This window comes from Psammomys obesus, unplaced genomic scaffold, assembly GCF_907164565.1.
Source record: "Psammomys obesus unplaced genomic scaffold, mPsaObe1.curated_primary_1811, whole genome shotgun sequence".
NCBI classification, from domain to species: Eukaryota; Metazoa; Chordata; class Mammalia; order Rodentia; family Muridae; genus Psammomys; species Psammomys obesus.
In genome coordinates, this window is record NW_026595981.1 from 9,631,135 (window position 1) to 9,639,622 (window position 8,488).

General features: G+C 40.3%; 1 long non-coding RNA gene across 1 annotated transcript in view; it reads right to left on the reverse strand.

Annotated features, from left to right (window-relative positions):
- Positions 1-6,416, reverse strand: part of LOC129685948 (uncharacterized) — a 20,863-nt gene extending 14,447 nt beyond the window's left edge. Inside the window, exon 1 of the long non-coding RNA XR_008721565.1 lies at positions 6,341-6,416. This is a non-coding gene — a long non-coding RNA (uncharacterized LOC129685948). The remainder of the gene's footprint in view (positions 1-6,340) is intronic.
- Positions 6,417-8,488: the final 2,072 nt, after the last annotated feature.

Genomic DNA, 8,488 nt, shown 5'->3' on the forward strand with positions numbered 1-8,488 from the left:
AAAAAAAAAAAAAAAAAAAAAAAAAAAAAAAAAAAAAAAAAAAAACCTAAATGCTAGTGCTGCCATGTTTGTAATAAAAGAAAGCAAACTTGACACATACGAAAAAAAAATGCAAAAACCTGCACTTACAAGGATCAGTGATGAAATTGACCTGGTAAGAGAAACACCTCCTAGACGTGGCAGCAAATATAGCCATGCCACCTTTCTCCAGCCTGTACCCAGTTCACTGTCACTGCTTAGACCCACTTGCTCTTGGCAAGCCAAGAGCAGAAACCAGTTAGTGAAGTTCAGCCATGGACCAGCACGTCTCAGGGTCTTGCATTGCTCTTCCTGAGGGCACATGACCTCACACCTTTCAAATCTGCCTCCAAGAACCTATTATAGACAGCCATCTTCCTGCAGAGGATGGTCATGGAAGTTTACTGTCCACGGTAAACCCTGTGGTCAGTACTCACAGCAGGTGAGGAAAACTGCTTCTCAAAGTCTTTGACCAGCTTAGAAAGACCTCTGCCCATAAGTCAGGGGCAGTGAGCACCTGTGCAGAGTGGCAGTCCATGCCTGTCCTCAGCTCACCTTGGGCTGGCTCTGCAGACCCCCAGGACTATCTGCCTGGGGCAGGCAAACCAGACTTGCTCCGTGCAAAGAGTGTGAAGTGAGGCTTGTGTTCAGGCTCACAGTAACCCTTGTGTAAAGGCACAAGGTTCTTCAATTCAAGAAATGTGCGCCAGACACACGTGTCTCCAGAGTTGGAGTAACACATACTGACCATAGGCCATCAGGGTCACACAAGAGTTTCACTAACAAAAGTGCCTGGAAGGCACTTAAACTAGGATCCAAAGTGAACCTCTCCCAAGGGAAGCATGGTGACAGAAGAACTCAGCTGGGCATTTGCATTTTAAAAGGTTTTATAAATAGATCAGTTGAAGACACAAATTCCTTGTGTGAGAAAAGAATCTGTATCAGCAAAAATTAACTAACTTAAAGAACACGCCGCAGGGAACAAGCTGGGACGCCACACAGAGAACACTTAGCACCCCGTGTTACAGAAATCTGCTCTTTCTCCTGGTGAACACATTTCCATTTCAGTCCAAGCCAACCAATCCAAATGTAGTGGACAGAGATAGGGAGTCAAGGATAAGCACTCAGAGCTCCCAAAACCACTGGGCACAAATCTAATGTAGTCTATTTGCACACAATACCTGGAGACAAGGAACACCTGCAGAAACATGAAGGCAACGCCAGTCCTGGGTCAGCTTACAACTGTGGGGAAGCTGCTTCTGGGAACAAAGCATCACGAGCATAGGAGTTCTGTGTTGCCCACCTACATTATACCACACTTGGAGAGGGAGCTTGAAGAGAAGCAGCTACGTGCCACAAAGTCAGTTCTGCACAGAAACCACCAGGGAGAGATCATCTTTTACATACAACAACAGAGGAATATCACAACCTTCCCACGACCTTCATTGTTTCAAAACTGAAAATAGCTTTTTGTTGTTGATACAAAGCAAGACAAGTATCAAGTACTACAGACACGATACAGTAAAAGTATCTCTTTACTTGACCTCACTCCCCAGCAATAAATATCAAAGGCTTCTTACCTGTAATAAGTATGAGTTTTCTCATAGAGTAGGTTAGGGATAGCCCGCAAGGAAACTACAGCACTGCTGGCTCCGCTCACTTCCCCACTGGTGATCACTGAGACACTCCCTACACTTTCACACACTCCAGTACAGATACACGAGGATACTACATGCCTGTTTAATGGCTTTTTAAATTTAATATATTTTTATTTTGTGTGCACTGGTACATTTGGTGTTTTGCCTGCATGTATGTCTGTGTGAGGGTGTCAGATCCCCTGGAAATGGAGTTACAGACAATGGTGATTTGTCATGTGGGTGCTGGGAATCGAACCCAGGTCCTTTGGAAGAGCAGCCAGTACTCTGAAGCATTGAGCCACTCTTTTCAGCCTGTTTAATGTTTTTTAACTTTTAAATTTTAATTTCTTCATTTTATTTTATGTCATGTTTTGCCTGCATGTATGTACATACACTATATGGAAGTTTACCCTGCATGCCTGGTACCTGTGGAGTTCAGAAAGAGGGCTTTGGATATCCTGGAAGTGGTGTTACAAATAGCTGCAACCACCGTGTGGGTGCTGGAAGCTAAACCTGGGTTCTGTACAAGAGCAATAAGTGCTCTTAACTTCTGAGCTATTGCTCCCTCTCGCCCCTTAGTTTTTATTTTAAAATATAATGCGTGCTACAAGCAAAATTTCTTTCATAACAGAATGTCTTACATATCTTTACATGACAGTAAAACTATTTTGGTCTTTATTTTCCTCCTATCTTATAAAGTTGGGCACCACAGATACAAAAATCTGAAACCTGTGCTTTGTTCTTTTTTCACAGTGCTCGGAACTGAACCTTCAAGGATGCTAGGCAAGGGATATACCATTAGGATGACTCACAGCCCCTGAAATCTGAAACTTTTTGAGTACCAACATAATGCTCAAATATTTGACCGTGTGGCACTTTTTTAATCTCAGATTTTCTCATCTGGAGGCATCCAATAAAGTCTATGCAAATATGCTCCAAAATAAAAAACTCCTGACTCTTCTGGTTCTGAACATTTTGAATAATGGAGACTCAACTTGTTTATCTTGTTAGCCCAGAAATTAAATTATAATACAAAAAGTGTTTTGTAGTCTATCTTTCCCACTGAACTTTATGTTATCCAACTCTACTTCTTTCTCAAAAGTTGCTTATAATTTAATCAAAAGTTTTATTTAACAAGTTCCCTATTGATGGTTATTTGGATTATTTGTTTTCCAACATTATAAACAATGTTACAGTAGAGATCCTAGAACGAACACACACACACACACACACACACACACACTGATAATGCTACAAAAGGATCTGCTAGTCACACATTCAAAACAGTACATGAGAGTTCACTTCTTACACCATCACTGCACGTTACCAGCCCCTTTAATGTTTCCAGCAAAAGAAAAGTCATCTCATTTTAATTTGTATTTCTTTAAATTTTTGCTGTATGGTTTTCTAGCCTTCATGCTGACACGTGCTCCCCATTATTTCTGGGATGTGAGGAAGTTGTGAATTCTCTCTTCAACAGCAGAGCACCATCAGACTGACTTGCTCTAGTCTGTCATTTGCCTATGAACCTGGTTTCTGATGTGGTCTCAGTGGAACATATTTCCTCTTGTGATTTCTGGTTCCTGTATCATGCTTATACGATCCCTTTCTAACTCAAAATCAGAAACAAAATAAAACAAAAATTTAAACCTCTGTTCTCTCTCACACATAGTAAGAATGAATATCTGTAAGTTATATATATATAACTTAGATATATCTGAATAACTTATCTGTAAGTTAGCAAAACCTAAGCTGTTCACTTGATGAAAGGCAGTGCAAGGAGACAGTAGCATTCAAAACCCTGAACGTTGCCCATTGTGGCACAAAAATGAGACGCAAAGCAGAATGCTACCGGATGAATGCCACAGTAGAGTGGCATTCAGTACATAATGATAGGCTGGCTCCAGAACTTCCACCCGTCCCCCTAAGACACTAGAATCCACCACTGCAATGACAACTGTCTCCCTACCCCATGGGGAACACACCAGTCCCAACATCTGCAGAGGCTACAGTCCCGTAATAAAACAATACAGCATTTGCTTAAACTTCTGTCAACCACTAGATTAGCAGCTCTACTCACTCTCAAAGTCTGGTTGAACTAGGTATCACCATAAACTGTAATGTTGGGAGCTACCACCATGAAAGCATGTTAAATACATATATAACTGTTCCCCCTCTCTCACCACTTACTTCTACCTCTTTTTAGTGGTTCTGGGATCATACCCACATCCTCCGGCATCCTAGGCAAGTGATGTACAGCTGAGCTACATCTCCAAACCCATATACAATTTTTCTTTCCTTAAACATTTTCTTATGTGAGTGCACAGATGTGTATCTGTGAACACAAAACTTATGTCTGTGAGAGCAAGTATACGTATGTTACAGCACCAAGTGAGAGGACAACCTTGGGCGTCAGTCCTCATCTTCCACATGGTTTTATGAAATTTTTATACTTATGAATTATAGGTGTATATGAGTATGTTTGTGAGGTCAGAGGGTGACTTTGGGAACTCTGTTCTCTCCTTTTAACATGTGGGTTCCACAGATTAAACTTGGATCATCACTCGTAGGAGCAAGAACCTTTACTCACTAAACCATCTTGCTAGCCCTGTCCACCTTGTATTAGACAAGCTCTCTCTCCACTGGTCCCCAAATACCCCTGAATTCTTGATCCTTTCACCACCTCCTCTCAAGCGCTGGGATGATAGGTATACACAACACTCAGCTTTTACTTTGGAACTTTTAAATGACGAGATCTAAAAACCAATAAAAAGGCAACCACACTTAGCAGCCACTTATAAAGTACCTGAGAAAAATGTGGTCACAAAACAGACCCAAGTGTATGTAAGATTATCCACAAGCTGCTCTGTATTCAAACAAACCGAAGGAAAACCAGCCAAATGTGTCTGCCTACACCCACAGATCCACTGTTTGCAGGCAAGAGGCAAAGTGATCTGATTACTTTGGTAGTTTGGTAGTTGAAAGGCTACATGCGAACTGAAGGACACCCGGCAAAGGCTCACCAACCAACAGTTAACCAGTGACTTCACTTGGCAAATGATTACACTCAAAAGACTACCACAGCATTATCTGTGATACAATTCTGTTTCTACTAGTCAGTGAATAGCTAAATGATATAAGAATCATTTAAATTTTAAGAATCATTTTAATGACATAAAAATGCTTACAGTATAAAAAATACCTATAGCAGAACATAATTTGATTCTATGAAAAAGAATAGCAAGAACAAGTTGAAACAAACTCCTAAACAAAGACCCTGAATAGAAACCTGAGATGTTAAAAGTAGCTACTCTCTATGTATATTATGTGTGTCCACACGCTCCCTGTTCTACACAGTAAGTCCTTGCATATAACAGACAGAAATAAGAAAACATTCTTGTACACCCAGATCTAAACACCACTAAAAGGAAGGGCTTTCTGTTCAAGAAAGAACAATTTCAGAGCAAGCATAAGGAACTGTAGAAGATAAGCTTTGAAAGACCTGGTGGAGGCCAGTCTGGTTTAAACCAAGTTCCAGGCCAACCAGAGATATCCAGTGAGACCGACCCTATCTAAAAGCAAACCACCAAACAAAGATAAAGTATAACGTGCTGAAGAATAAGAAAATAAAGAATGTCAGGGTCACACCGAAAGGATACAAGCCAGCTTGAAGGAACTTCCATCAAAATAAATGATTCATCAAGATAGGAAAGCAGGTGTCCACGCTGCTAAAAACGAATCATTCTATGGTAAATAAATACAAGAAAGGGAAATCTCTTCATTAGAGTAGAATGAAGATTAATAGAGAAGGAATAATTCCTCCTCCTCTTCTTCCCCCTTCAATAGAAACTCACTATGCAGCCCTGGATGGTCTAAAACTTGCTATGCAGACCAGGCCTGAACTCATAGAGATCCACTTGTCACCGCCTTCCAAATGCTAGGCGTAAAGATGTATGCAGAAGAAATTATTCTTTTTTTTTTCCCCTCTTTTTTAGTTTTTGAGACATGGTTTCTCTATGTAACCCTGGCTGTTTTGAAACTCACTTTGTAGACCAGGCTGGCCTCAAACTCAAAGAGATCTGCCTGTCTTTGTCTTGTGAGTGCTGACATTAAAAGTGTACAACACCCAGCCCAAAGATTATTATTTTAAGAAAAATTAGCTGTCTGTGATGGCAAATACCTCTAAACCTCTCCCATGGGAGAATAAGGCAGGACTATTATCCTGAGTTTCAAGCCAGTCTGAACTACACAAAAAATTTCAGTCTAGCTTCAGTTGAGAGTCTCAAAAAAAAAAAAAAAAAAAAAAAATGAAGCAAGGCATTACGGCACATCCCTTTAATTCCAGCACTTGGGAGGCAGAAGCCTACAGATTTCTGTGAGTTCTAGGCTAGCCTGGGCTACATAGTGAGACTCTAAAATAAATAAATAGCACACATAGCACCCTGACTCTGCCAATGACCCAGCCAGGTAGCCTAATGCTGAGAAAACCAACCAGAGGTAGTGTTGAGATTTATGGAAACTATGGTTGGACTTCATAGTAATCATGGGAGTAACACATGTGACATAGACCTTGCTGTGATGCCAGCAACTGACAAAAAACAGGAGGGCAACAGGCCTGATAGTGAACTGGTCAATATCAGGTTCTCACAAAGCCACGTGAGACATACAAGTAATGTACTGCTCACCTGGCATCATCATTCATTGTAGTGTGGTCAATAGGTGCCATGAAACTCAGGAGCTTGCTAAGGACATGAAACCTAAATAAAGAAAACAGACGGCCATATTAGTAACCATTAACTCAGCAGAGGAAACATATCAACCAGCTAAACCCCATGACTGATCCCAGGGTAGAGTAGGGCAAAATTTACTGGCACTTTCAATTCTATCCTGTCTTCTCCTCTTACTGTAACAGGAAACAATCTGGTAACAGAATAGTAAGAGTAGCTGAGGTGGTGGTGGTGCACGCCTTTAATCCCAGCACTCAGGAGGCAAAGGCAGGTGGATGTCAGAGTTCAGGGCCAGCCTGGTCTCTGAGAGAATTTCAAGACAAACAGACCTACACAGGCTCAGGGGGAAAAAAAAGATAGTTCATTCACTTGGATCCCACCTAAATAGGCGGGAGGAAAGGAATAGATATATTTGTACCTTTGAGCATGCATAACCCCTTTAAAAATACCATTCCAGACAAAAGTCACTGAGGACCCAACTACACTAGTTTCCTCCTCTTAGTTTTTATTGCCATTAATATCACCTACTGGCAAGGGGCAGGCAGCACTAACACCGTCATTCACTGAAACAGGTTCCTGAAGCCAGGAAAGACTCTGCTTTTAGCTGAAGGAACACAGGTAAGTTCTGAATAACTTTAAGCCAATCTTTAGTTTGAGATGCCATGAAATTTACGTTACCTCACCTATACTTCCTGCCAAAAGATAAAGATATTTTTGCATACAGTCATTTGAAATTTATAGGAAAAATGGACTAAACAAATATACCACTTGATACAAACCAAATTACAAAGAGTTCCACAACACACCTTTTTCTATTCTTTCTATTAGAAAAGGCTTAGATGACTTTATACACAACCAAGCATACAACAGGTATGTAAAATTTCTACTTGAGCAAAACATTTACAAACAAAAATACAACACATATTCTCATGCATATAATTATTTCAGTTTTAGGAATAATTTCACACATATTAAATAATTACCTATTGAACCACTTATATTAAACCTCCCAAGTTTCATTCTTTTCTCAAAAAATGAATTTTACAAAAATAATAGTATGAAATTACCAAGAGTAACAGAAAAATACACACCCATGTACACAAAAACAGTTAAAAATGAGACTGCAATACAGTTATCCTCTACATACAGAATTTTGGTTAGAGATGGCTATATAGTCAAAGGCATCCACTATACAGCCTGGCTGTTCTACAGCTATAACACCTAGTTTTGTGTAAAGGTGTAAACAGATTACCTAACAGGGCTTCCTCTTGGTGAGCAACACACGACTACACTTAATACCCTGCATTATCTTCACAGTTTCAGAGCGTTCTTTTGTCTACATAATTTACTTAGTGTCGTATCAAAAGACATTTATATAACCTCTGTTCTTTATAAACAGGTTATACAATGGATAGATTAAAGATTTTTGTTTGTGACAGAGCTTACATTATAGCTCAGGCTGGTCTCAAACCTACTGTCCTGGCCTCCAGGGTGCTGGGATTGTAGGTGTGAGCCACCAACCCCACTCCAAAAGAGTTTTACTTTTCTTTCTGTGTTTTTGGTGATGATGGGATGGAGCCCAGGGCCATGTGCATGCTTAAAAATAACTTGAGATCATATGGATATATTGTTTCTCCTAAAACTTTCTCTCTCTCTCTTCTTTTTCTTTTGACAGGGTCGCATTATGTAGCCCTAACTAGCCTGGAACTCACTTATGTAGACTAGGTTTGGACTCAAACTCACAGAGGCCTGGCTGTCTTCAAATTTAGTATTTGTGGGCCTTATCTGCAAAATGTATTGTTATCTATGAAGCTGGGGAGATGGGTAAAAAGTAAAGTGCTTTATGTGCAAAACACAGGACCCGAGTTGGAATCCCCCAAATCCATTTAAAAGCCAGGCATAGTGAAGCACTTATAACCATAATGCTAGGGGCAGTGAGGTAACAAGAGGATCCTGGCAGCTTAATGACCAGCTAACCTAGCCAAAAAGACAAGTTCCAGTTTGTAGAGAATAAAGAAAAATAACTGATGTCAACTGCTGGCCTCCACACAAGTGCGCCCATGTGTGCACGTGCAAACACACACAAACACACGCTTTTTTTTTTTT